The sequence below is a fragment of the Onychomys torridus genome, chromosome 22, assembly GCF_903995425.1.
Source record: "Onychomys torridus chromosome 22, mOncTor1.1, whole genome shotgun sequence".
Classification (NCBI taxonomy): Eukaryota; Metazoa; Chordata; class Mammalia; order Rodentia; family Cricetidae; genus Onychomys; species Onychomys torridus.
Genome location: NC_050464.1, coordinates 28124901 through 28151852, shown reverse-complemented (window position 1 = coordinate 28151852; position 26952 = coordinate 28124901). Strand labels below are relative to the sequence as shown.

Sequence of the window (26952 nt, the reverse complement as noted above, 5' to 3'; positions counted from 1 at the left end):
AGAGGTGGAGCAGCCGAGCCGCGGGAACGCGCGTGCGTGCGTGCGCGTGCGGGGAGGGGGCGGGGACTCGGAGCCGCTAGGCACGCATGCGTGCCGCGCCCCTCTTTTTTTTTTTTTTTTCCTCCCCGCCCCTCCACGGGGCGGGGGCGGGGGAGTGAGGGAGGGGGCGGAGAAGCTGGCCGGCCTCGCGCGTGCGCAGGCGCGCCATTTCCCCCCCCCCCCGGAGGCGTCTGGGTGTGCGGATCGCGCGCGCGCGCGCCAGTCTCGGAGGCGCACCTGTGAGGTGTCCCCTCCCTCCCTCCCGCGGGGAGAGGGCCGGTGGGCGCGCGCGGAGTCGGCGGCCTAGGCGCGCTCCGCAGTCGCACTTGGGAGTGAGTTGGACTCGGCCGACGGTAGTGTGTCTGTCTGTCTGTCTTGGCTTTTTCCGGACGGGGCGTGGGCCGACGAGCGGGCTGGGGGCGGAAGGCGATGGAGTCGGTGGTGGGTGGGGGGGTGAAGAAAAGGAAAACAAGCCAGCGCTCCGCCGGGCCTGGGCCGCGCGGGCATGGCGAGGAGGGAAGGTCAGCGCGGCGCCCGCTGCGGCCCAGGCCCGGGGCGGGCCGGGGCGAAGCTGGAGAGGTCCCCGTGGGAGCGGGACTCCCGGGCCGGGCCCCATTGTTGTCGGGGCCCGAGGCGGGCGGGAGCGCGGCAGCCCTGGGAGGCGAGGGCCGCGCCCTGGAGCGGATCCAGGCGGGTCCCGGGGAGGGCGGTAATGGCCGCGCGCGCGCGAGCCGGGGCACGGGGGGGCGCGGAGCGGCCCGCTGCATGGCGCGGTGGCGTGTCCTTTCCAGCCCTGCACAGTCCTGGCCGAGGCCGCCCAGCGTCCCGCCGAGGTGATGAGGACCTCCCCGCAGCCCCAGCGAGCCTGGCCGCTGCCGCCGGACGCCTCCATTGTCTGACCACCGCCTGGGCCCCCAGCTCCCCCGCAGGTAAGCCGGCCGGAGGTGCGCGCAACTCCCCTGCCGCCGCTGCCGCCGAGCCCCACGCGCCCCCTCTCTCCCTCGCGGCCTCTCCAGCAGCTGCCCCGGCCGCGTCTCCAGCCAGGTCTCCGCTCTCTGCGAACTCGGCTTCTTTATGAGACCTTTTCTGGCCAAACTCCCCGCAAGTCGGTCTCGGGGATGCGCCTGTCCCCGTCCCGAGTTTCGAGTGTGCCTCTTGCAACAAAGGAGCCCCGGGATTGGAAGTCACTGCCCCACGCCAATGCCTCCTTGCAAGGGAAGGTGTGCGCCCTTGAAACCTTGGATCGCTTTAAAGGGGTGGGAATCTTTCCGAGGGCCCTCTACTTACTCGGTAGGTGTGGAGTTTCCCAGAGGAGAAAAGTAGTGACCTCCTTGTCCCACCCTCAGGTTAAGATTTAGAAATTAGCTGTAGATGAGCGAGCGATAGATGTTTTCTTGTAAAGGTGAATGTAGGCACAGATGACAACTTCATCCATAACTATTATGCACGTGGTATGTACCCTAGATCTTTAAGAAATTATTTTATGTGAGGGCTTTCCATCATGTAGAGTACTAACTAGTTGTACATTTTTTCCATTTTACCATATAATGCTTTTAACTCGTTTTTCAGAACAGTGGCCTGGTGCTCTAGAGTTTGGATCTTGTTGCTTGTTTAACTCTGCCTCACAGTGATGGCAATTGAAGTTTGAATTTTATAGGACGACTTTTAAGTTTCAAGGGAAAAAAAAAGTAGTGGCCTTCTATGGTAAGATGGAATTTTATTGGAGAGAGCCACAGAGCCATGCTAACTCTAGGATGGAAACATTTATGATAGGGAGGATTTCCTTGGCTAGAAATTTACACTTGGGCATCTCAGCCCTCCCTGAGGGGGTTGCAGACTGTTCTTACTATGGCTGTGACCTCGAGGAGGACACAGAGAGAGCCTCAGTTTCTCTAAAGGTCTGTCTACTGCACAGACCTCACTGAAGCCATGTGAAAGTTGGAGAGAAAAGCAGTAACCAGAGACTAGTTTTATTAGTCTTGGTGATGCCCAGCCCCCTCCCCCCTCCAATGTAATGTGTATAGTGTTTTTCATCAGGTGAGCATAGCATAGATAACTTAGGACACTCAACTTTGAAGCTTTTACATTTCGGGTCCTGGTCACCACTTTTATGAAATACTGACAATACTGTGTTTCTGATGAATATTTTACAAGGCACATTTTTTCCTAGTGCTTTTCTACTCCTTTTTTTTTTTTTTTTTTTTTTAAAAAAGGCACATTAATTAGTTGACTGGATCAGAGTGTCTGCAATTTGCTTAGCTAAAATCTTACTCGACATTTAAACAAACTTATTTTTTCCTGTTGTACATTCTCTGCATGCTTTCCTATGGCTATGGAAGATTCAGGTTACCTCTTAGTCCCTTTCAGGAAAAGGGCCTCCTATGAGTTTGTAGGTGTATCAGAGTTTTCCCAGCTGAGATAGTAATGAAATGGGGTAGCATTTTAAGATACGGTCAATTTAGTCAGCACCTCTTGTAGCTATGGGTTTTTGTCTGTTTTTCGTTCAGATGTATGTGAGTACCTAAAGCAGCTTAAGAGAACTAGTTTGTCCTTGTTCTCTTAGAGTTTATGCGCTGTAGAGGGACAGACTAGGCTATCTGCTAGGAAGGTTAGGCAGTACCTGCTGGGAGATAGCGTACAGAGGAGGACCACATTTTAGACTGAGGGCCCTGAGTCTCCTCCATCCCCCTGCAACAAGATCTAAGCTGGGATTTGAGGGGTGAGTAAGCCCTGGTGTCATTGAAGTAGGGGCTAATTTTCCAGCAGAGGAACAGCATGTGGGAAGGCCTTAAAGGGAGGACAAGTAGTGCTCATTGTGGGAGCTAAGGCATGGCTGCATGGTGGTTAGGGGAGAGTGTAACCTGGTGGGGGGGCGGTGGAGGTCAGATTGTCTAGGGCCTTTATTCAAAGGACAGGTTAGAAATGTGGTTTTAAACAACCTCTCCAGTGGCCACATGCAGAAAGTGGGGATGTGAGATGGAGATTTGAAGTGGGAAGACCACACTGGCCATTTCACTGTGCTCTTCGGGGAGGGGCAGCCTGTTTCTTAGAGCTCATGGTGAGTTCACACCACTAGTTAAAGTGAAGCCAAAATAGATGGCTTGATTTTCTTTTTTTAAGACCCAGTTTTTTCTTTCAAGAGATGGGACTCAATAAAAGCAAGAGCAAAAACACTTTTCCCCCACTCCAGAGCCTTCCAAGGGCCAGGTACTTTCTCTGTCATTGAGACTGTTCCCAACCAAAAAGGCACTTTAAAACACACCCACCCACACATTTTCCAGAGGATCTGGGTTCATTTCCCAGAACCCACTTGACAGCTCACAACTGTCCAGTTTCTTCTCTCTTTGGGCACCAGGAATGCACATGGTACACTGGCACACATGCAGGCAAAACACCCATACATATAAAATAAAGATCTGTCCAAATTTTGTACATCGGTGATACTGTGTAGAAAATATTTTTTTAAAACATTAGACTAAGAAAGTAGACGAATTTGCCAAAACCTCTCACAGTTTCTGGGGGTCATCAATGTTCCTGAAGCTCTGACAAGATCAGGAAGAGCTGAAGATAACGGGGAAGCTTGGCAGTTCTATACAGGGGGTGGGGAGGGCTTGGCTTGGCTTGGCTTGGCTTGGCAAGAGATGGCCTGGATTGGTGTCTGTGGTGTGCTATTGAACAAAGACACAAGCTCCATTCTGTTTTTGTAACATACAGAACAAAATAGTTACATGTTTGATTAGAAACAGGAAAATACCTAGAGTCCATGGAAACCGAGGTTGATTCTGTAGGGAAACATTGGACGCCAGTTTCCCTTCTGTGTGCTTTTGCATTTCCTGGTGTTTATATGAGCATCAACTTGTAGTGAAGAGGGTGTAAGTTCTGTCCTTTAACAGAGAAAAGTCACTGTTCAGTGTTTAAGGGTACAGTGCCAGTGTATATTCTTATGTTACATTAGCCGTATAGATCAAGCCTCACAGTACTTGTGTTTCCTGACATGGGGATCGTTAAAGGGATATTTTTAAATATAGTAAAAAACCTTATGCACAGAATATGTAAAATGATCTTAAGGTTTAATTGTAAAATGGTGATGATGTATTTGCTAGATAATGCTGCCACTTAAAATGTATAGCAAGGAAATAAATTAAAAAGCCATGACTGTTAAGTAAAGGAAAACCAGGACACACAGCTAAAGATATGATACAAACATAAAAATTTCAGTAATCTTCCACTAAAACCTGTGAATGGAAAAATGTCTACAAGAAATTAGATTAATGTCTTAAGAATTGTGGACTTTGAGTATTACGGTTTTGAGCTACTTAACATAACCTGTCCTTTTATAGTTACAAAAATTGTATGTATTTACAATGGAATGTTCAGTTTTACAAATTACATTATATTGGGGACCTGTTAGCTGCATAATAAAAGGTTGTGCTCATTCATTCATTTTGAAGCAGGGTCTCTGACTGTCTTGGAACTACTTTGTAGCCTAGGCTGGCCTTGAACTCACAGAGATCCTCCTGCCTCTGCCTCCAGAGTGCTGGAATTAAAGGGGTGCCACCAACCCTGTTGCATGTTCTTTTAAAGCCATAGACATTTGGAAAATGCAATGCAAGTGAATGGGCCTCAATGAGAAATTGTAAGCAGAGTAAGAACAATCTGATATTTTAAGAAGGTTACATTAGAGTGGATGAGGGAGGGAGGCTTTGGGAGAAACAGGTGAAGTAAGTGATGTGCTTACAGAAGACTGATGAGGTAAGGGTTCAAGACTTGGTAGATGAGGCAGATGGTGTCTGGGCTTCTAGTTTGGACAGATGAAAAAATAGAGGGTCCCACTTAGCAAAATAGGTGCTATAATGAGACTTGGGTTTGGACCCACAGAGTTGAGGAACTTATGTACAGGTCACATAGTTTCTTCCTTGTGGCTTTGTGAGCGTCCTTTGCTCTCTGAAGTGTAGTGCTCTGCTCCATCACTGACGTTGTTTCTCTGTAGTAATTTGAAATAGGATTATCCATTGTAAATTGTTTAAGCCAGGGCATGTCTCTACAGTTTAGCCTGCATTGTTGGTGTCAGATGGAGTTATTGCAGATGTCCTGGCTCTGACTTTGGTGATATTTGGGTAGTCCAAGATTGCTTTGGGCATTAGTGTCCCTGCTTTCAGTCAGAGTAATTTCTGTACTGCTGATGAACTGGTCAAGAAGGGACAGGACATAGGCAGAGTGGCACTCTGGCCCTGTGTCCAGAGGGCTGTGCTACCTTGACCCTTCGAGGACAGATGGGGCTTGGGAGTTGGTCATTTTATTTAAAGGTCACATCTTGAAGAGCAGATGAGCACTTGTGGAGCGCAGTGAAGACATACTGGGCCAGAGCTAGGCGTGTGTGTCCCAGAGGATGTAAGCCTTTTTCTGCAGATAACCAAGAAGTTTCTGGGAGAGGAAGGAGGGTGGTGTCACCAGAGGGGTGTGTGTGTGTGTGTGTGTGTGTCCTGTTGATGGGAGGGGCTTGAGGAGTGCAGCATGAAACTGAGTCTGTTCCGGCTCAAGTGAGGGTCAGTGTGGGTGCCCAGTCTCCTACTTCTGTTTCTGTCCATCTGCACTTGTTGCCCCTTCTTTGAACCCCCTCTTCTGGATGTGACCTGCATTTTCCCAGAATGGCCATGTCAGAAGGTCCTCCCGGTCTCTCCCCAGCTAATGTCATAGATGTGGCTTTGTTTGCTGCACAGCTGTGGGATCTCTGGCAGGCACCAGTGTCTCACCTCAGTGCTGCTCTCCCACTCCCATTTACTGGTTCACGGTGCTGAGTCTGCAGTCGAGTCCCTTGAGTGTGTGGGGAAAAGTAAGATGGGGGTGTTCAGAGGTCTCTGGAATTGGAAATTGGGAAATTTCAGGGCTGTGTGTGTGATACTTGTAAATGATCTAGAGGTGTGATAAAGGGAGCAGGGTATATTTGTCAGGTTGATACTGATAGGCCCAGGTTTAAAGTAAGGCCACATGTCCTTGGTGGAGAGTCACAGTGGGAAGGTGAAAGAGGGGTGTGTTTTTGTTTTTGTGATTTTTGTCAAGTGGATTTGGTCTTTAGAAGAGCCGAGGGTGTGTGTGGGAGAAACAGCCTTGTGTATCTCAGGCTGGCCTTGAGCTCATTAAGTGTCTGAGGATGATGTGTGCTATTTCTGTGTGTTGCTAGCTGAGCACTTTGCCAAATAGGCTACATACCCAGCCTTGGAAGAAGAGAGGTTTTTAAACAGAATTTACTTTTAGAGAAGTTGAAAAGGGTTTTGGGCTACCTGTATTTGGAATGTGTATTGCTTCTGCACCTGCTTTTCTTTAAGGTAGCATCTCTCAGTAGTGTTATTCCAAAGCTCATTTATTTTTCATAGCCTGCAAGTTCATAAAATAACCATAACTTATTTCCACATCTAAAATAAGATGCAGAGTAGCATGTTCCATGCTGTTGTGACAGCTTAGGAGAACGCCATGGTAGCCGAAGCAGAGCTCTGTCCTGGACTGTGTCCCTGTGAAAAGAACCAGTGGCCTTTCTTCTGCGGAGCCAGTGCTGCTGTTTCCCTGGCTTCCCAGTTAGTTGTCTTCATATGGTCAGCGCTGCTCCTGCTGTAGATCTCTGCTAATCTCCCTAGTAATTTACTGAACTGTTTCTACCTTGTAATAGAACTGGGTGCTAAGCCTCGGCTGGAACCCAGGAGCCTGCATGAAAGCTGCATGAATCAAGTGCACATTCCCAAGGGGTTCTGCTGCAGCCAGTTAGAGGTTACATCCAAAGTGACTGCTGTTCACTGGGCTGGCTAATAAGCTGTGGATAGCTGAGCTGTCTCTGAGTAGTGTTAGAGTGCCCTCTGGAGGTGCTGAGATGAACTTTTTTTGTAATAACAACCGGTTGAGAATCAGGGCCAGATGGTCGAAACTGGGAATCAAAGTGGACTTGAGATGGATTACAGAGGCCTTAGCTGAGGATAGAGGAGTTTCTGTAGCTAGGAAGAATACTAGATGGCGGCAAAGGAGTATGGCTTTCAGTAGCCTGTGAGAGAAAACAGAAGTGGCTCCTAGTTAGTGGGAAAAGTGGGTTTGATGGGTGTCAGCAGTACAGTGGATGGAAGGCAAGTCAGTCCTGAGCCCAGGTTGAGGAGGGCATCTGGCAACTAGAGAAGGAGGTGGGGGTGTAAAGTGTGGCTTCTCTTTAATGGTTATTAAATGCTGAAGAAGAGGAACAAGCCAAGGGGACAGTTAGATAAGGTGGGGTGATGTGAGTGGAGAGTCCAGTTCACTGTGGAGCAATGCAGAAATGTCTTGTAGGCTGTGGAAGGTCAGCACCTTACTACATCATTGTTTTTACTGCACTGAACACAATGGCATCAGAACAGAACTTCAGGGACACCTATATTTAGGAAGAAAGATGAAAGCAAGTGATGGCAGCACTGGGCAAGGCCAGAGAAGGAAGGTTTTGAGGGTTGGGAGCTGCAGATGTGTAGAATGAGGCCTCAACAACAGGAGGACTAACAGACAGCACTCTGCAGAGGCAGTGTAGCAGGCTGGACAGCAGGGTGTGAGGCTAGAGCCAGCATAACTGCTGTTGGCTGCCAGGCTGGGAGCTGCCACAGAGGACAGGCGGGAGCTTGTCTGCACACGTACGTTTCGTGCTCTCCAGAATGATATTTGCCCTTTTCTTAAATTACGGTTTTCCCTATTTTGTGTGCATGTGTTCACTCCATGGAGCACACATGTGGAGACCAGAAGACAGTTCCCCATTCTTCCCTTCTACCATGTAGACCCTGGGGATCAAACTCAGGTCAATGGACTTGGCAACAGGTGGCTTTCCCCACTGAGCCGTTCTGTAACCCCTGTCCTTAGTTATTACTGACCAAATGGGACAGACTGCTCCCATCTCTGTGATCGTTGAGAAAGTTCTTGAGTAGGAAAGAGCAGATGCGACCAAGTTTTGATGATGCTTTGGGCAAGTGCCAAAAGTTAAGGTCATCCTTTAAATGTTCAGGACCATTTGCGGTCACAAGTGATGTTTCCTCCTTCTTGGTGGGAATAATGAAATTTTTATTTTAGTTGATAGAAAGGGTTGGGCTTCCCTTCTGATGTCAGAGGCACCAACAATATAGGAGTGTGAAGGGGACAGGAGCTTGGACTGTGCATTAGTTTTGAGTGGCAGCAGGCTGTAAGATGTATTTCCTACAGGAATCCAGTAGGCAGAAACCATCCTGGCTGTAGACATGTCCCCCTACACTGACCTGGTGTACAGAACTTTGGAGACCTTTTTAGTTACTTTCCTTATTGCAGTAACCAAATACAAGAAGCAAGTTAAGTGAAGGGTTTATTTGGGCTTATAGTTTTAAAAAAGGATCCATTCCATCTTGGAAGAGCTTAGGGCACCTGTTGGCATTTTAAGCAGTCAGCAGACAGGAAGTATGGCTACACTATACAGCCTCAATGCCTGTCACTAGTAACCCTTGGCTCCAGCCAGACTCTACCCTTGACTCTGCATTTTTCAAGGTTCTCCAGTTTTCCAAAACAACACAACCAGGTATGGACGGAGTAGAGACACTTTACATTCAAACTCCAGCACAGGTCTTCACTGTGTCCAATCAGCCTTCAGCAAACCCATGTCCCATGTTGTCATCATCATTACCATCCATTGTGTTCCTCCTATGCTGTGCTCCCACCAAACTGCTGGGATCTGTGCATTCCCTTGGTTCCCATGTTGTCCATCCTATAACACTGATCTTTGGGATGCTCACAGCTTGGGTTTTGTTCTACCTGGAGGCTGAGTGATCCCTGTCACTCCAGAAGCAATTGCCAAGCATGCTTGGTGGAGTAGACTTGGGAGACCCTGCTTGTTTCAGGGATCAGAGAGCCTCATGAAAGAAGGCTGCATCCTTAGGAGCATGGAAGTAACTGATTCATTTTTGGGGAACAGAGAACCATTCAGCCCATTTTATAATTTATTTGTATTTTACACGCATTGGTGTTTTGCCCATGTGTATGTCTACGTGAAGGTGTCAGATCCCCTGGAAAAGGGGTTACAGACGGGTATGAGATGGCCATGTGGGTGCTGGGAATTGAGCCCTGGTCCTCTTGAAGAACAGCCAAGGCTCTTAACTGCTGAGCCATCTCTCCCACCCCATTCAGCCCATTTTAAGAAAGGGGTGTATGTGTTGTCAGGATTCTTGAGACTCAGGATACCCTCAGGAACAGGGGTGTTCTTTCCAGGACAGTTGACTTTCTTGTCTTTCTCAGGCCCTTGGACTCATTCTCTCCTCTGCATCTTCTGCTTTCAGCGTCTTGGTGATGGGTTCGCCTTCCTCCCGACTGTTTGCTGTTATCTGCTGGACCCTCTGCACCACATACTTGAGTATGTGGCAGTCTTGAGGTTCTTAAGCTGACTACTGCATTCTCAGGGTTGTTTATATTCCTGAGAGACAGGGGAAAGCTGGTTTTGTTGGTGCTTTTGATACTGTTCCAGACCCTGTCATAGGTCACAGTTAAGGTCAGAGTCAGATGATGGTGCTTACTCTCATGGTCTGAAAAGCACTACGACTGGTGTGCTCAGTCAGGACCAATATCAGAACAGTGTGCAACTCCTCCCTTACAGCACGTCCCTCAGCCCCTGTCCATCTACAGAGAAGTTGTTGAGAACCTAGCTGTCGGTGATGTAGTGAAGGTCGTCTGTTTGCTTTGACAGTGTAGCGCCTGTCTTTGGCACTGACAGTGCTGTGGCCACTTCCATCAGCACGTGCCACCTGCCTGTCATGTGTTTCTCTCCCTAAATCTCAGAGCAGTTTAGCATCACCCCAGCTTAAAACTTACAGGGTGAGTACATGTCCTGTCTGAGTGAAAACATGGCAGCAAGTTGATGCCAAAGTCGTCTGGTATCTTGTCATACCTCCCAAGAAGGGTGAAGTCCCATGCCTAAAAACAGACCTTGAGATTTCTACCCAAGCTGCCGTGGGGGGTGGTGGTGGTGAGTGCAGCGGTGACAGTGACTGTGCACCTGTCTGTGATGAGCCCGCCCATCAAACTGAGCGTGCCTGTAAGTGCCCAGGCATCGTTTACTTCATCCTGTCAGTACCTTGTAAGACCTGGGGCCTTCATTGTAATTCCTTTCTTCACCATCAAGTGAAAGTTCCCAACAGGGAGAGTAAAGCCGTGCCAGGAGTCCCTCTGTCGGGCTTGAGTGTGTCTTACAGTGCTCCTCTGGCCTGAAGCATCAGTGAAAAGCACCACTGGCTTTCCCCTCCCTGGATTTCCTTCCAGCATCCATGACCTCCTTCTCAGTTGGCTCTACTTCCTTGCAGGAGCATCACTTGGGTACTGAGGAAAGTTGTACAGACAGCCTTACTTTTCTTCCCATAGTTCTTCAGCATTCACTTTCCTTCTCTGGTTTTCATGTCTTGAATCCTCTGCTTACACAAGCCCCCGGTATGACTGGTCTGTCCCGTCTGGTGATCTCTTCAGATTGCCCAACCCTAGTACCCAGTTCTGTGAAAACACCTCTGCTCCTCAACTTTCCATGATGTAACCTGGTGCTTTTGTCCTCTGTGTCCAGTCGGATCCTAGGAGTCTATAGCTTTGCAGCCACTAGTGGCTGTGAGGACTCCTGTCATTGTGGTCAGTTTTCCCATCGCTTCACCATTCAAGCAGTGTTCAAGACAGGGTTTCTCTGTGTAGCTTTGCACCTGTCCTGGATATCACTCTATAGACCAGGCTGGCCTCGAACTCACAGAGATCCTCCTGGCTTCCTTGGACTATTTTATTTTTATAATGTAAGTGCCCTTTGTGGGTAAGCCACTGTATATCTCTCCCTGTACTAGTCCTGAGTTCTGCTTACCTCATCTTAGGACAGGATGCTCACTATCCGACACCTTGTTAAGGGACACAGACTGCTTGTGCCCCAAGTGACAACAGGCTCCTCTCTATATATGGACTTCCTTTTGGGTAAGCAGTGAAACTAAGGAGTTATGATCCAGGTATAGCAATAGCCCTAGCTGGGGTCCCTGGGTCATGTGATTCACACAGACCGCAGAGAAAGGATATGGAAGGTGAGGGATGCTGTTGCTGAAGGAGGTCCACTTTACACAAGATTGTCTTGTCTCCCTGGAGCTGGCTGACCTGGGCCCATGCTATTTTTCAGCCTATTTTCTGGCAGTGGCTGGAGCTTCCCAGCCTGTCACCCCGGGGCTTGAGCTGGATGTGTCCCTTTGGCACTCACCACTACAGCAGTGGAGGAAGGAAGCTGGGTTAATACGGGAGTCCTAGTGAGAAAGGGAACAGATTTGGCCTATCCTTCACCCTTTCTTTTCACTTCTCGCCGTGCTGGAGTGTCTAGAGTAGCAGAGTACAGATGGAGAAGGGCATTTTTATACTGTTGTTCGTTCCCCGACCCTTGCTAGGTCTCCTAGCCATGCCCTGGGGAACTTGTGTTTCAGTGGTACCCACTGTGCTCTTCCTCAGAAGGCCGGAGTGGATACCTCACCTCTTATAATGGGTGCTTAAAGGAGGTTGCACCTGGCATGACCCCCCCCCCCCAGCTTTCTTAACTGGCCAGCTGTTCAAGCTGAGGCTGATGGGGACAAGTTACCAGTAGCTACATAGCTAGTTAGTGTGAGACCAAGGATTATACACACATTTACTAGGTAGAAAAATTTAGTCCTTGTGTGTGCTATCCCCAAAGGCTGTCTGTCATCTGTCCATTATGTTGCCATTTCTGTAGGTGGTGTTGAAAAGTGAGGGCAGTAGTGGAGGTGGTAGGGAGACAGACAGACAGGGCTTTGGGTGGAGAAGGAGCCTTCATTACTAAAGACGAGCTCATAGCCTTCAGAACTTTGCCCATCAAGTGGCACATTTGGCAGACACCAGACTCAGCCATGCACTAATTAAAATACAGGAAATAATAAACAAATATTTGTTCTAGCCTCAGCTGTGTTCTGGACACTCTGATAGGGAGTTGTTCCTTTCTGTAATTATCTCAGCCAGTTACTGGAGATGTTTATCCTGCTGTGCAGATAGCCTGCGATCACCCAGGATCACACAGCAAGTGGCAGTGCCCAGGCCTCCACCCAGTTGTGCCAGTCTCTGGGTCATTTCAGTAGGATTTTGCTGAGGAGCTATAGAACCTCCAGGGCTTTCCATCATGTTCTTAGTGCATGCACTCATCATCACGCAGAAGAGAACTTGACCTTATTCCCTCTATAATTTTCTGTCCTCAGGGTCCAATTTCATGGTCTTTGTGGAAATTTCTAGTTTAAAAAATCAGACAACCCTTTGTGTCTTTTTCCTTGTTGGGCTGAGGCCTCTGGAGTACAGCACCCCCAGGACAGAGTGAAGGCATTTCATCCTTAGGTCTCTGAAAACCCATGGCCCAGGAACACTTCGGTCTGTTATGAACTAAACCAGGGAGCCTAGACTTGGAGCTGTGTAGGGTATGATGAAAGAGAAAGGAAGGATGAGGCCGCTCTGCTAGAAAGTCCTGCAGTGGCCCAGTCCATGGTCTGCAATCATACCGGGTGACTATAGTCTTTCCCAGGTAGTGGTGGAGATCCAGATAATAAGGCAGCAAGTATGACATCAGATCTTCTGTGAATAAGGGAGCAGGATTTTTACACTTTGATATGATTCCAGAAAAGGAAAAGATAGAACTAACTGGATGTCTTCAGTCTGGTGTCAGAAGCCCACCCATAGTCAGAGCTACTTTGGACAAGTCTAAGAAGCAGCCTACAGGTTTCGGAACCTAAAGGGTTTGGAAACCCCTAGGGGAGCATCTTCTGTTACAGTGGAGGCAGGAGGGCACTCAGAATCCATCCAGGAGAAGCCAACTGCTAAGGGAGCATCTAAATCCTTATGACCCATTGCTGAGATACTACTGTTCAGTGCCATGCAACCCCAGAGGGAAGCCCTGTTTGAGGGTCCCTGCTCTGGGGCCAGTCCTGTGTTCAGAAGTTTTCTGGACTGTGGCCTGCTAGCATAGAAGGTCTGACCATACAAAACAGACTCATGCAACCCTGGTACATGCTGAGACTAGTCTGAGTTGAACTTGTACCCAACTCTGGTCATCTATCTGGCTTTTGGTATTTGTAATTGGCCCTGAGCAGGAAGAAGGCCCACTTTCTGCTATGACAGACAGTAAGTACCCTGAGAAAGGGTGGTCTGGCCCCAGGTTTTCCCAATTGTCATAGCCAGAGGTCAGGTATGGTGCACAGAGTTGCAAGCCCTAGCAGCTGTATTAGAAAAGCTGGGACAGCTTGTAGGTGGAGCCTCACTGTGACTTGTGGGGCAATGGCCCAGGACACATCTGACATGACTGATAAGAAAAGAGAGCTGGCGTTAGAGTGCCAAAGGAAGTATGAGGACTCTGTGGAGCATAAGCCTCCCTGGGCAATGGAAAGGTGTCTTCCGGGCTGCTGGTACTGACAGAAGCAAAGAGGCCCTGGCCAAACTGCACAGTCCTAGGCATTGAGTGAAGATGAATGGACCAGACCTCTTAGCTAAAGCTGCTTCTTGGTGTTCAGCTGTGGCTTTCTGCAGTGGTGGTGGTGTTGGGAGGAAGGTTACCTGACAGGTGTGTGCCTAGACCTGGGGGAGGAGTGGTATCCTGTCATCCCATTGGTGGTTGGGGTGGGTAGCACACAGGCCTCAAATTCATTGAATTTGGTGTGACGGGAACTTAGGAACCTTGGAATTGTGCTTCATCTCAGACCTGCCAAGTTAGAGCCTGTTTTTTTGTGTGTTTGTTTTGTTTTTATCTCTGAGGCTTCCTGACTGCTTTTGAGGTGAGCTGCACTCTCTTACGAGTGGGGCTCCCATCCTTCAGGGGAGCAGCTGAGGACCAAGATTAGTAAGCTGCTCCCACTTGGAAATGATACTCCTTTAAAGCAAAAACATTGGAATGATTTTACAGGACTTGGGGGTAGTTTTGTGTCGTCCCCTCTCCTGCCCCCCACTTTATGTTGAGGACAGTCTCATTTCCATTCTGAGGATGGTGGAAATCACAAAGGACATGCAAATGTGTGCTGCTATTCCTGTATGCCCAAGCCTCTTCCTGGGTGGATTCTAGGTAGATTCTCAGCCCTTGGTGTCTCTGAGCCTCTTTAAGCTTGGAAAAATTATCAGAGAGCTTTAAAGTTCTGTGGTTCTAAGCTTTGATGTCTCCCATAATAGAAGTGAAAATTAAAATTTTACAAGAATGTTAATTCAGGGCCAGCAAGATGGCTCAGCAAATAATGGTTCTTACTCCAGTCCTAACCACCTGAGTTTGATCCCCATGGTGAAGGGGAGAATTGATTGTTGCAAGTTGTTTTCTGATCTCTATATTATGCACTAAGGCAAGCTTGCTGACACACATTTTTCATTATACACAAGATACATAAATGCTAAAACATTTTTTTTAATGTTTTATCACTGTTTAAAAATGGAAAGGAAGCCCTTAAGGAAGGGATGCAGTTGGGATAACAAGGAGGATAAGCTGTTCTTCATGGATTCCTGTAGCTCCCATTAGGTGACAGTAGCATGGGTCCCTGTGTTTTCCAGGCAGACACACTGGTCTCATAGTGCTCATATACTATCTTAGTGTCTTTCACGGGACCCTGAGATCAGATGAGGGTGCGGTATTCTGTCTCTAAATTTGAGGAAGTTGGGTTTTAGAGGTAATGTGCTTGAGGTCACAATGCTAGTAAGCATGAGAACTGGCATAGACAGAGTATTTCTGTCCCAACTACCCTATCCCAAATAAGCATGCAGAGGCTTTTATATGAATATAAATGCTCAGCCAATAGCTCAGGCTTATTACTAACTAGCTCTTACATTTAAATTAACCCATTTCTATTCATCTATGTATTGCCACATGGCTTGTGGCTTTACCTGTCCTCTAGCATCTTGCTTCCCAGGTGGCTGGCATCTCTCTGACTCTGCCCTTCTTCCTTCTAGCATTTTCAGTTTGGCTTTCCTGCCTAGCCTTACTCTGTCTTGCTGTAGGCCAGTCAGCTTTTTTTTTTTTTTTTTTTTTTTTTTTTTTTTTTTTTATTAGCCAATGAGAACATATATTCACAGTGTACAGAAGGATTATCCCACAGCAAACTAGAGCCCACATTCTAAGACATTTGTTGTGTATGAGCCACTGCTTATCCTAAGGCTCCTTAGATAAGAGGTTTTGTTCATTGTGTAGTAGAAGAAAAGCAGAAGAATGCGCTGGACACCAAATGGGAGATACAAAAAGATTTCTGTAAGAATTCAGAGCTGGGGTCTCTCAAGAACAAGCTTGAACGTACCACTATCTGTGCAGAGCTGCTGGTCCTGAGAAGAGCTTCAAGCCTCTCTTGAGCTGAGAATATATCCGTGTGTGTGTGTGTGTGTGTGTGTGTGTGTGTGTCTGTCTGTGGTGGACAGTGGGCACATGGGTCAAATTTAAGGGGTGGAATTAGGGCAATGGGCTGGATTGGGAAGAATGTGCATCATGAGGAGTGTTGGTTGAGGGGAACTACTCACTGCTTATGGAACTTTGTTTCCTGGACAAGCGAAAGCACTAGACTGGAAAGGGGGAAGTTAGGAGCTAGTTTAGTGTCATCTCTTGGAGGAAAGTATTGTAATGAGATACATAGCTGTACCCCGTCCCTCTGAGTGCATAGGCAAGGGGGTCCCAACTTTTAGAGAAGTATGGATCATACAGAACATACACATCACTAACAAAGACATCCGTGTTGTGCACTGTCCCCTGAAGGAACAGGGCTCCCGACAGTGTGCCTTGTCCTTCTTTAGTAATTTCTCAGGCTGTTGTCACAAAGTGCCGTGGACAGATTTTATCCTCACTGGCTGCTATGAGGTGATGGTGGCCCCACTCCTTCTGAACCCCCAGGGAAGGGATAGTTTTGTCTCCTCCAGTGTCTGGGGGCAGCCAGTAGCCTTGATGTGCCTTGGCTCTTGTACACATCTCAGTTTCTGCCCTATCTCCACTTAGTTGCCTCTGTACCTATAAGGATGCCATACTTTAAAAGATGTTAGGACCTACCATCTATTAAGTCCTTCTCTTAACCAGGTGAGGACCCCATCCCAGCTGGTATTAAGTATGGGACTGGAGAGATGCCAGCGCATGGCTCTCCTTTCTTGACAGAGCTGATGGTTCTAGAAGAATGTGGGCACTTGGTCCTGCGGTTAGGGCAAGGGGTTCTATTACTGGACTCTGGTGGGGCTACATAGGAGAGGGACGTGGGACCAGAGTGGCTGTTAGAGGAAAAGCCACATTAAGGGAGTCAGATGTCGGGAGTACGGCCCAGATGACTCTGAGAAAACAGCATTGGAGGAGTGGTGAAGAGGAAGAGGGTGTCCCCATCAGAGAACTCAAAGTAACATGTAGATGAACAATAAATGCTAGATCCTATTTGCCCAGAGCTCTTATCCTCTAAACTGCAGTCCCCCTGGGGCGTCCCGTCTTGAGTTCCCTGCTGTCAGTCTGCCTTTGGGATTAACGCTCAGTGCCTTCCTGTCTCTGAAGATAAGAGACACTACCGCCAGGGGTCACACAGTGGAAACCTAGTTCCACAGAGAAGACCTGTCATTTCACATGGAGTGTGGCTAGCTGGTGGGAACTTCTGACCGAGCAAGGCCTTGCTTCTGTTCTACACCGCCTTCCCCACACTGAACTTGGGCTTCCCTCCTAGTCTTCCTGTGGCATCTTGTCTAGGGGTTCAGCTTAGAAGTGCTCACCATCTAGGCTCCAGGGGAAGGTCTCTCCCAGAGCCTGCTCCAAAGATTCTGGGACTGGAGCATGTGCTATGGTCCTCAAACTCTCAAAGCAGGCCCGGTGCCTGGCCCTAGTCAGGTGTCGATGGAGCACAGGCCTGTGTCCGTGCCTGTGTTCTGTGTCTAAGAGGTATGCAACAGTACTGTATCATCTCTTCTGGGAACAGCTCTCTCCTAGGCTGGCAGGTATGCTGGCTTTCAAGTATCAGCCACTCATCAGCATGCCCTGGGGGAGCTGGGATTCAGGATCTTCCAGCACAGCCTTCCAGTTCTCAAAGTTGCTGTGACTCATTGCACTTCCCCACCCATGTATCACCATCTTTCTTGGAGTCCTACCCGGCCACTATGACACCATCTGCAGCTGTCAGTGAGAAAGGTGACCAGTAGCTGTTTCCGTCAGCAGTGTGAGGATTGGTTTCTGAGAAGTGCTGGGGTAGAAAAATGGTCATCACGTCTGCCTTTCATTTTCTTTCCCCAGAAACTGCACCTAGTGCTTTGGATGGCTGATTACATGTCGTGCTCTCTGTGGGTCTGAGGTATGATGGACGTGTCCACAGGCCTGACCTACAGAGGCTACTCCGCTCGGGACTCAGTGCTTCAAAGGCACTCTGCTCGAGTGGGGTTACTAGTACTTCAGAGCAACACACAGCTAGAGAGCTGCAGAAAGCTTGCGGTGCTTTTAGGTTCCTTCAGAGGGGCATTTTTACTTGACTTTTGAGTAATAGGGTCATTGTCTTCAAAGTGCTGCAGATGTTTCTGAATACTGCTGCAGATGTTTCCCACACAGACGTCCTCAGGGGAATGCTGTTTGTGTGGACCCCAGGCAGAATTGCTGCCTCTCACTTGAAGGAGGAGGGAGAGACTACAGTCTGCAGAGGTGGGGAGGGAGTGTGCACATATGTGCACACCCTGTGTAAGAAGTCATGATTCTCTGGGCATGTGATGCAGAGGGAGCTGGCTACAGGTCTGAGGGATACATGTAGATGGTGCAGTGGCTGCCTGCCAAGTTTTGGCAGAAGCCACATACATTCCCAGGTGGGAGGCTTAGAACAGTGACAGTGGAAACCAAGTCATGTCCTGTGTCAGTGTGAGAAGGCAGAGATCTGGATGGGCAGGCAGAGACTGCTGCAGTTTGTCCTTTTGGTGTGTCTGTTAGAAAAACCCCATTTTCTTTCAGAAAGCTAGCCATTAGCATTTCTCCCCTAGTGCCTGAGTGGTTGAGCCCTGGAGATGGGTCTACAGGTGATCTTTTCTCCTGCTTTAGAACAACCAGTGCTAGCCCTTCTTCCTGCCTTGTTCTGTCTTGTAAGGTGAGGCTGAGGATTTAGGTGGGGAGGAGCCAGAAAGGACAGTCTGAGCAGAATGTTTGGAAGAGCTATGTCTGTGGAGTGTGAAGAACTGCAATTAGAACATGATTCTTACAGAGTGGAAACTTGGGACAGAAGGGACTTGGAGAACAGAGCTGGCAGGAAAGCAGGTGAGGGTTGGCAGTGAGTTACAGAATGGCTATTGAGAGAAGATGTTTGCAGGAGTACCTTAGACTGGGTCAGTCATGACAAGTAAAGGCTGTGGGATCGGGGCTGTTCCATGTGTGAGGTGGACAACCTGGAGCACCCTGAGTTCAGAGCCCTTTGGGGAACTCCTGCTGGGTCTTGGCTGACAACCGTTAGGGGTTGAAGAACTTCTCCAGAACAGACAGGAACACATTCCATAGAACCTATAGAGGGGATAAACCAGAGTGTCTGTCAAATAGAGGGGAGTGGCCTGGGTGCTAGCAGAGGTCCTTGTCCTAGACACATGGAAGAACTTAAGAAAAGAACATAGTGTGCTGGAAGTTAAAATACTGGGTGAGTGTGTATGCAGGACTTTCAGAAAAATAGGGAGGAGCTAAGTATCCTTTTAAGATTTGTGATCCCAGGTGAAGTCTGATGGCACTGTTTTGGTGGTCAAGATCACGTGCAGACATGGAGAGAATTGGTCTCAGAAAACTGGGACATGGCTCAGAGTGGAATGAAAGTTAGCAGTTAAGTGGCTGAATTGAAGCCTGCATCAGGTGTGAGAGTGTGGTGACCCCGGAAGGTCGATTAGCCTGAGTTCTAGAGCAGTTTCTGGTAAGGACAGAGCCTGGTTGCCACCGTAGGTATGGTAGCAAAGCAGGGCACTGGGGGAGCTGAGCTAGACTGGGAAGTGGGAAAGGAGTCAGTGTCTTGGGGGTAGGACAAGAAGTGGTTAGGGGACTAGAGATGCTGTGAGCAGAGAAGACTCCATGGTGTTCTCCAGGCAAAATGCTGGATGGGGTGTTTGTAGGCAAAGGACAGTTTCAATCCTGATGGACAGAATGCTGGCAGACACTCTCGTGTGGGATGCTATGGCTGGGTTGTATGGACTACTCAACTGAATTGTGAGAGTGCTGTTGTGTGTCTTTCCTAGGGCTTAAGAACCCTTTATTATAGCATTTGGATTTGCAGAGGCCTCTCAGGCTTTTTATGAAAATTTCAGATCGACTTCAAAGTAAACAAAGGAAAAAAATGGACTCCCTAGGCACCCATCACTCAGGGCTTGAACCTGAGTACAATCTGCTGCATGTTCTTGTTTCTGGTCACTCCCAGAACTAGTCTGTGATAACTGCTGATTACCAATTGCTATTGGTCTTAGCAGCCTGAACATGTGTGCCTTTTTTTCAAATAGAACAAAGCACAGAGCACTCCCAGAGCCAGCTCCTTCTAAAGGCCATATACATCATCTCAGTTAGTAAAATAGATGCCAAACCATGCTGGGACCTGTATGCCAGGCCTGATGCTGAGGGAGGACATGTCTAAATCCTTCTCTTCATTCCATTCCACATGTGTGCCTCACTCAGTTTCCCATCTTTGGAAAACCATCATTTTCCCCCTATTTCAAATGCCATCAGCCCCCAGCTGCTCTGCACACATCTTCCTGTAATCTTCTAAGTTATTTCTCAGGGTGCCATTCTGCTCACATCACCTGGTTAGCCAGGCTGGGCAAGTTCAACTGCTGGGTTTCTAGTTTCAGGTTTCCTCAGCCAGTGGGGACAGCTGCGTGCCTATGTGGAAGTCCTGACTTCTGCCTGGCTGAAGTTGGAGTCTGTGTGTGGCTGCAGCTTTCCAGGAACTCACTGGGGTCCCCCCACCCAAGCATCCATGCATGGCACACAGTTATAGCTTACCATCCTCTGCTTCCACTTCAGAGAACTAGCATCCAGTGTTGGCACCTACATTCTCCTGGTCCCTGCTCTACAGTGTGCTGCCTCTCCAGCTGCTGCTCTGTGGAGACTGTACACCTTGCTCTCCATTACTGGGTGGAAATTATGGCCTGCATGGAGAAATCCCTCAGAAATTCAAGAGCTCACCTTTTTTCAATCAGTAAACTTTCTGGTCAGCAGTGCATGTACCGTGTTTCCAATGCCACTACCAGCCCTTCCTCCCCAGCTGGCTCTGAACTTGTTTCTAAGTAGTCTGTCACTCAAGTTCTGCCTCAGGTTGGCTCTCATTTGGAGTGTCTGTGCTTGCTCTGGTCTCTTCTGGAACTCAGAGCTGAAGCGTGTGCGGTTCTGGAGGAGGAGTGCGGGTGTGGTAGCAGCAACCCAGAGCTGCCTCTGAGGGTGGTCTGCCATCAGCCCTTCCCCGTCCCACCTGTTGTGGATATGTCCTGCCATCAGGGTCCCCTTCAGTGCCACAGCCTAGAGCCTCTCTTTTTGGTATCCTTTTCTGGCATTTAAGACTCATGTCTTGACTTCTTGCCTCACTTGAGCACCAGTCCTCAGTTTCCCCTGCAGTGTGAGGTCACTCTGAGCAGGCAAGCACACCAAGCAGACCCTGCTGGGTATTGAAGATGAGGCATAAGGCCAAGTCTTGAGCATTCTAGAAGCCATATGCTTTTAAACCTTCAGAGTTCTGGAGCTCATGGCACATCACTGAGCCACCACACCTTTGTCTATAGAGACCCAACCTGTGGAGCTTTGTCTAGTATTTAGGCCTTTGGCTGGCTCCCTAGTACATTTTCTGGAGTTTCAGTTGCTTTTTTTGTTTTGTTTTCCGGTGTTCACGCAGAGGAAGGCCAGTGGCTGCCAGAGTTCTTCAGTTCTCAGCTCTTCGTGCTCCTGGGTACAGGCTCAGCTGGAGACTTGAACCATTTGGGATTTCATTCATGTCATGGCACCCCTGGTGACGGTGTGCCTGGCCCTCAGCCTTTTCTGCATTGACCTCTGGGGGCGGGGGCTGTGTTCTTGGTTCTTCAGCAAGATACACAGTATTCTTCTTCACCCTCTTCTGTACTCTGGATTCACTGGCTTGAAAGGCTTGTCCTTTGTGCCTTTTACTTTGCCTGCTTTTCTTTTTCCTTATTTTGTTTCTGAAGCACCATATCACCTTGCCACTCCTGTGGACATCAGAGTGACCCAAGACTAGACATTGCTTTATGTATTATAGTGGCATTTCCTTGTAGGTACAGTGCCCATGTGCCACCCAGTAGCCTCTTTTAGCTGGTGGTTTATTTGTGTCAGGTTCCAAAGGAAGACCTGCTGTTGTATGGTAGTCCGGCTGTCTTTGATCCAGAGCCCCACCCCCTGCACCCTTGGCCTCTTGCCACAAACAGGGTAACTGCTTCTACAGCCTGGCTCAGGTTTCTCTGCTTGCTCCCTGGCAACTTACCACAGAGAGAGGTTCAGTTTGGCCTGGGACAGTGACCATTGCCTTATTGTGAAGATGTCACAGTCCTAACACTTTGACCCAGAGCAAGCTCTCTGTTGACGTTTTGGTCACCAGATACCTTGTCTGTATTTGGAGCAATTGTTAAATGTCATTTTAGGGGCTATAGAAAAGCTCAGTGGTTAAGCACTCTTGCTGCTCTTCCTGAGGACCAGAGATCAGTTCCCAGCACCCACATCAGATAGCTCTGAACCACCTGTAACTCTTACCTTCAGAGGATCTGACACCTTTTTCTAACCTCCATGGGCACCAACACACACACACACACACACACACACACACACACACACACACACACGGCATGTACATATAGCCATAAAAACAAAATAGTCCTTTTTAAAAATCTGTTTTATGGAGGCTTTCTGAGGGTGTGGAGAAGGTGGCTCAAGATGTTGTGTGTGCACAAGACTCAAGTTGGAGTCTGCAGAACCTTGGTAAGGCTGAGCACGGGCACAAGCACATTAGTGTGTGTGTCTGTAATCCCAGCACTCATACAGTGAAATGGGGGGGACGGGCGGACAGACAGAAGACTCCCTGACAGCACACAATGACAAAACAAGTGGAAAGGAAGGACCAGCTCTTGAGGAGTTTCTGGCTTCCGTCACGTGTGTACACACACACACAGCCTACTAATGCCATTTTATTCATTAATTGATATATCACTGTATAAATGTGTGAGATGAAAAGATTGCTGAGATGGCCTCAGATAGTCTCCAGTGAGCGATTGGGGGATTTTTGCTTCTTTAGTCCCCCCATCTTTCTATTTCTGTCCCCTGGGACTATCCAAAGCCTAAAATAAGGCGGTGGCAGATGTTTTCCTATCTGCTCTCTAGAATGAGGCAGCCCCGGTGGGTGTGAGTAGGGTCTTAAAAGACCGTGGACATACTTAGCGAGCACTGACTGCCAGTGTGGTGGTAAGCAGCATGCCGAGTTACCTCTCCCAGTACTTACATCCCAGTGTGGGGTCAAAACCCAGGGGCCAAAATAGTTACAAGGTATATGAGCTTTGACAAACCCAGCTGAGATTCATGTTGACTCCTGCTAAGGGCCTCATGGAGAGTGGGAGTTGACACAGCCACATAGGAGAGTGGATCCAGCCCTAAGAGCAGGTGGAAAGGCCTTCAGGCAGGCTGCAGTTGGATTGTGTGGGAACTGAAGAGGAAAGCAAAGTACAGAAAGCAGAGAGGACCAGGCAGGCCATGCAGGGCCCCAGTGCCAGGGTGAAGATCGGAAGCTGTTAGCATGCCAGGAAGGCATTGAGGAGGGCTAGCTAGGGAATGTTTGATGCTGACATGCATCTTCTTTCTCACATGTGGGGTCAGTCTTTCAAAGCAGAGGTGCTTTTTCTTATTCTTCTTCAGGACAGCTACTCCTCGAACTTGCTTATGAGTCTTGAGAGGAGTTCTCTTCTGTCAGATTCTCTCCTTGATGTTCAGATAACTGATGGAGCTGCTGTAATTGATCGTGTACTTGGCCTAGAACAGGAGCATGATATCTTCAAATTCTCTTCTCAGACCTGCAAGTCCAAGAGACGTCCCTCTGGAAGATGAGAGAGCTGCCTCTTCAGGATCAAAAAAAAGGTGTGTGTGTGTGTGTGTGTGTGTGTCCATCCATCCCCTGTTCCCCCATGCTCCCTCTGTCCCATTTAAGTAATCCTGAGATCAATGGATGTTTCTGGGCAGAAAGGACATTGTATGTTGTTTATTGTTTGTATTAAAGAAAACCTGCGTGCTACTGTATAGAGTTCCCAGGAGCAAGACTGGCTGTCCCTGGAGCCAAGGAACCTTCATGCTGTCAAGACCTGCCATCTGATGGGAAGGAGGCAGAGCGACATTCTGGCTCTTCTGAGGGTGCTACCGGGACTCACCACCAGCTGACGCCTTCTGCCCTGGACAGACAGATCGCACTACACAGACTTTGTTTTATGAGTGAGAAGTAGAAGAGTCCTGCACATCGGAAAGACTCCAGGGGCTCAGAACAAAGGTGTCTTCTTCATTCCTACCCCTGGAATGTTGACCACAGGGGATCTAAAGGAAAGAAAGCTCTGTGCTGGTGAGCTATGGGATTCTTAGGAAAGTCAGTGCGACTTTGTCATCAGTAAGAACTGAGGGAGGAACACTATGCAGGAAGAAGCCTTCCACAGAAAGACAGGCAGGGAGAAGCTGAGGCTGACAGTAAGCTTGCCCAGTAGAGCAAGCCTGAGATAGACTGCCAAGATGGCAGAATAAGAGGCTTTATGAAGTAGCAGTCCTGGAACTCATAGTTGTAAGGACACTTTCTTCTCTAAGTCACAATACCAAATAGGAAAAATGATCTACAAGTGCCCCATGTGCAGGGAATTTTTCTCTGAGAGAGCAGATCTTTTTATGCATCAGAAAATCCACACAGCAGAGAAACCCCATAAATGTGACAAGTGTGATAAGGGTTTCTTTCACATATCAGAACTTCATATTCATTGGCGAGACCACACAGGAGAGAAGGTCTATAAATGTGATGATTGTGGTAAGGATTTTAGCACGACAACAAAACTGAATAGACATAAGAAAATTCACACTGTGGAAAAGCCCTATAAATGCTATGAGTGTGGGAAAGCCTTCAACTGGAGCTCCCATCTTCAAATCCACATGAGAGTCCACACTGGCGAGAAGCCGTATGTCTGCAGTGAGTGTGGGAGAGGCTTCAGTAATAGTTCTAACCTTTGTATGCACCAGAGAGTCCACACTGGGGAGAAGCCCTTCAAATGTGAAGAGTGTGGGAAGGCCTTCAGGCACACCTCCAGCCTCTGCATGCATCAAAGGGTCCACACTGGAGAGAAGCCCTATAAATGTTACGAGTGTGGGAAAGCCTTCAGTCAGAGCTCCAGCCTCTGCATCCACCAGAGAGTGCACACAGGGGAGAAGCCCTATAGGTGTTGTGGGTGTGGGAAGGCCTTCAGCCAGAGTTCTAGCCTCTGCATCCACCAGAGAGTGCACACAGGGGAGAAACCTTTTAAGTGTGATGAGTGTGGCAAGGCCTTCAGCCAGAGTACTAGTCTTTGCATCCACCAGAGAGTACACACCAAGGAGAGAAACCATCTCAAAATATCAGTTATATAAAGATGTTTTGCTAAGAATTAAAAATCTTAAACCCGTAAGTGCCACTAGGAAGGAAACCCCAAATCCACCTACATTGACCCCGGGAACATCTACAGCAATCCCCAGAAGAACATTCTTTCTGAGGAGGTTGTGTTTTTCTGAACTTGGAATTTTTTGTATGTGCCCAAGATGGAGTATTGTGTCCCTGTCACGGGTATAGTGTTTCCTGGGACTCTGGCAACATGCCTCAGCAGCTGAAAGAATCCTCAAAACTCACGAGTCTTGCTTAGCCTCTGAGTCACCTTCTATCTGTGCTGTGTTTCCAGGCAACGCCAGACACCCCCTTTTGGACCACACACTCCTTCCTTTATTCAAACCTACCTACCTGTCAGTGCATTTGAAGATGGGCAGCTCCCTTGAAGGCCGAGTCCTGCTATTTCTGAGGTTGCCACTTGGCTCAATCTCACATAGCTTTCCATATATCCCATTATTTCTGAATCCACCGTACCTCGTGTCCTCAGAGTACCTATAAACACCTACCCCTTCCTAGATGGCATTAAATTTCATTTTAGATTTTAGGAAAGTCATAATATGCACTCACTCAGCCGATCAGGAAATCACTGGCAGATGTACATGCTCTGGAACTTTTCTTTAGTTTGTGGACTCTGCTAATCACTGTGTCTCTAAGTTAGACTTTTTCCTAGTGGCTGCGTCACATGCTTTAACTTGAAAAAAAAATTTTTTTTTAAGTAGCTGAATGTATATATCAGGGAGGAAGAAACAAGCAAACTGAGCTTGTCTGCTTCAAGAGTGACCCTCTTGGGCTCCTTTTATAAATGGTGGGGTTCCCTACCAGCTGGGGAGGCCTTGGGAGGGCTGACTGGGGAGTCACTGAGGATGGATCTGTCATCTCAGGCAATAATGTGTAGATGTCATCATGGATCACATACAGTTCTTTTTAGGCATGAGTATGTATTGCTGACCCATCCTCCTCATTCATTCACTGAGTATTTATTGAATGCCTCCTGGGTGTTGGACATGTACTGGGTGCTGGGAATGCCACTGGATCATGAAATTCACCTCTGGAGGAAACGGGATAACAAGTTAACACATAAATAATGTAGTTTGCGGTAGTGATTAAGTGCTATGAGAAATAAACTAGGGTGGTATGTAGAGGGGGTGGGGGGCCAGGTAGCAAGGGTCAGAAACTCTGCGCTGAAGGTGCTGGGGCCAGGTGAGGAGAGCAGTACAAGTACACAGCACAGGAGCTGCTGGCTCTGGGGACGAGATGCAGGTGCTGCAGGTAGTTTGTGGGGAGGGAGGCAGGCAGGCGCTGAGCCGTGAGCTGAGCGCGAGCATTTATGGGCCTGTTGTGTTGATTTTGTTTCTACTGACTGATGATGCTAAGACTCTCGGAGGAACTCGAGGGATGTTGAGAAGACCAAAAGTCCCCGGTGACACCGGCACAAAGCTCCCATATCCGTTTCCTTCTCATTCCCGTTCTCGGTCTCCCACATGCAGTCATTTGCTCAGGAAGTCTTTGGGGAAACTAATGACCTGTAAGTCTGAAGTGGGTGACTGGCTTGGTGGCTTCTGCCAGCCATTTAAGACTGGAGAAAGAACTTCCCAGATGGTCAGAAATACAAGACTGCTGCTTGGTTTTTCTCTGCAGGTTTGTTTTTTTGTTTTGTTTTGCTTTTGAAGTGTTTGGCTGGAAGAGGCTGTTGTAAGACTGAATGAAGCCTTGGTGTGTAGAGGAGGCTTGATAGGAGCTCATGGTCAGTGGGTTGTGTTTGGGCATGAATCTGTTACCATGCATTTCAGTGCAGACACCTTCAGGCAAGCCTCTGGCCCACTGGTCACTGCCTTCCCCCTCTCCAGAGAGGGCTATTGGCTAACAAAGCCCCTTCCAGGCCTCACAGCCACCACACCAATTTACTGTACTGTCTTATACTCAATGTCACCACAGCGTGGAGCATTAGAGGAAAATCTAGACTTTGAGTTGATAGAGAGCCAGTTGAAATATCATCAATAGAATCTTAGTTTTAGGAAGAATTGGTTTGATTTCTAGCTTTATTACTACTAGGTATGTAAGCTTGGGCAAATCGCTTAATCTTCAGGTCTAGTTTTCTCACAGAATGAGGACACTGGACTAAATGATTTCCCAATTTCCAGCTAGTCCTAGAGTTCTATATTTCTACATAGTTGAATTATTTTATCATGCTGTTGCTGGGGAATACAACTAACACTTTTGAAGCTACTAATTTTATGTCAAGCTTTAAAGTCCATAATTGTTATCTTCAGAAAATATTATTTGACCTACAGTATGTCTAAATCAATTTAATAAAATCACTTTATAACAGGGG

The 26952-nt window shown here is 48.2% G+C and overlaps 1 long non-coding RNA gene across 1 annotated transcript; it reads left to right on the top strand.

Moving 5' to 3' along the window:
• The first annotated feature begins 203 nt into the window (after positions 1-203).
• LOC118572552 lies at positions 204-26952 on the top strand. The gene is made up of 4 exons (XR_004943498.1): positions 204-392; positions 831-968; positions 23027-23092; positions 23232-26952. It is a non-coding gene; the product is annotated as an uncharacterized LOC118572552 (long non-coding RNA).